Genomic DNA, 2576 nt, shown 5'->3' with positions numbered 1-2576 from the left:
GGGGGGAGGGGGGAGAGTAAGAGAGAGATAGAGGGGGGAGGGGAAGATAGATTGAGAAAAGAGAGGGGGGGAGGTGGCGGCTGAAGTGAGGTTGCCCTAGGCAACCTAGACGGAATTCCTTTTACCAAAATGAAGATGGTGCTAAGCATTTCGAATTAAATATGGCAAAAGACATTGTTAGACAATTTCAAAGCTGTCTAATAAGTGTTAGGGTTTTTCTAACCCCTGTTGCGATTTGGAAATAAAGATGAGAGAGGGAAGAGAAGAAAAATAAATCACAGAACATACAGGATTTACGTGGTTCACTTTTTGATGAGAGAACCTACGTCCACGGCCGCCGCAGGTAAAATTTCACTATGTTCTGAATAATGTTTACAAACTGCGCCCTAATCACCATTTTATAACTAGGATATTAGTGCGACTTAAAATTATATGTATACCCTTGGCAAAAATTCCACTATGTATTGAATAATGTTTACAAGTTGCAACCTCCCGTCGAACTTACCGCGAAGTTCGATCCGTGCAGTTAGGGTTCTGACGATTCGATCACTTAAGCGAATTAGGCCGGGTCTGAAAATTAGGCTCCATATAACCTAACAATCTCCCACTTGGAGACTAACTTTCCCATAGTATGCTCCTGAAAAGCTTCAACATCTTCAGTCTTTATTATCTTTCCCTGCGGCAATGGCCTCCCATATTATCAAGTAATGAGGCCAACTAAAGTTGAACACAACTTTAGTTTCTCTATAGTGACAGTCTTCGTAAGCATGTCAACCGGGTTCTTGCTTCCTTTGATCTTCATAAGCTCCAACATGTCATCATCCAAGGCTGACCTTATGAAGTGATAACGAACCTGTATGTGTTTAGTCCTGGCATGAAAAGCTGGGTTCTTTGCCAAATGAATAGCGCTATGGCTATCACAGTGCAAGACACTCTTCTCATTTTTCTATCCCAACTCCTCCAAGAAACCCTGCAACCATATCATCTCCTTGTTTGCCTCTGTCACATCAACATATTCTGCCTCTGTAGTCGATAAAGCAATGATCTTCTGCGACTGAGAGACCCAACTGATGGCAGTAGTACCCAATATGAACACATACCTGGCAATAGTACCCAATATGAACACATACCCCCTAGTTCTCCTCCTCTGATCTGTCTCACCAGTAAAGTCTACATCAACAAATCCCTACAGACCCAACTTGCCTCTCTCGAAGCATAAACAATTCTCTATAGTACCCCGCAGGTATCTTAGAATCCACTTCACTGTTTCCCAGTGTTGTTCTTCTGGATCTGACATGAATCTACTCACAGCTCCTACTGCATGGGCAATGTTAGGCCTTGTACACATCATGGCGTGCATAAGACTTCCAATGGCTGAAGCATATGGAATCTTCACCATGTAGTCTTTCTCCTCATCAGTCACTGGACACTACTCCCTAGTCATCCTGAAATGAATAGCCAAATTAATGTGTGCTAACATCCTAAGCATCACTCATCCCAAACCTCTCAAGCACCCGTCTAATGTACTTGGCCTGAGATAACCGTAGTGTGCCTAAAAACCTGTCTCTGCTAATATTCATCCCCAAAATCTGCTTTGCTACACCTAAGTCCTTCATGTCAAACTCACTTGACAGCTGCTTCTTCAACTTTTTGATCTCACCCATATCTGAACCGGCTACTAGCATGTTGTCGACATATAGCAGCAAGATAGCATAGCTAGTGTTAAGCCTCTTGAAGAAACAACAATGATCAACATTGCACCTGGAGTATCCATTCCTCTGCATCAACCCATCAAACTTCTTGTACCATTGCATTGGAGTTTGTTTCAGACAATACAAGCTCTTTTTCAATCTGCACACCATCTTCTCTTTGCCTTTCTGAGTGAACCCCTCTGCCTGCTGCATATATATCTCTTCCTATAAGTCACCGTGGAGGAAAGTTATCTTCACATCTAACTGTTCGAGATGTAGATCCTCAGCTATAACAATGCTCAGAACCGATCTGATAGTAGTCAATTTGATTACAAGAGAGAAGATTTTCGTGTAGTCAACTCCTTCTTTCTGCTGAAACCCTTTAACTACCAATCTTGCCTTGTATCTCTTAGAACCATCATGCTCCTCCTTGATTCTGTACACCCATTTGTTACTCAATGTTTTCTTTCCTACTGGCAACTTTGCAAGCTCCCAAGTCTTGTTAGTGTTCAAGGACTTCATCTCATCTTTCATAGCGAGCTCCCACTTGCTCTCATCACCCACTCGACATGCCTCATCATAGCTTTTTGGCTCTCCACCGTCACTCAACAATAAGTAGTTTAAATGAGACCAGTGCTGTAATGATGAATACTTCGGATTTGGCTTGGGTACTCTTGCTGTCTGCCTCAACTCTCTAATGGATGGACCAGACTCTGCATCTGTCCTCTTTGAAGTTGTCTTCTCTATCATCTCTTCTTCCACTTCTTTTGCTCCTTCCTCATCAAAACTAGCCTCAAGATTGCTCCCATCTGGAACATCATCCGGCTCGAAGTAAGTAGGCTCAGACTGCACCAAACTAGTGGACTGAACAGCATCACGATCTTT

Source organism: Asparagus officinalis, chromosome 9 (genome assembly GCF_001876935.1).
Source record: "Asparagus officinalis chromosome 9, Aspof.V1, whole genome shotgun sequence".
In the NCBI taxonomy this organism is placed as follows: domain Eukaryota; kingdom Viridiplantae; phylum Streptophyta; class Magnoliopsida; order Asparagales; family Asparagaceae; genus Asparagus; species Asparagus officinalis.
The sequence above is the reverse complement of the archived record's forward strand: the minus strand, read 5'-3'. Positions refer to the sequence as shown.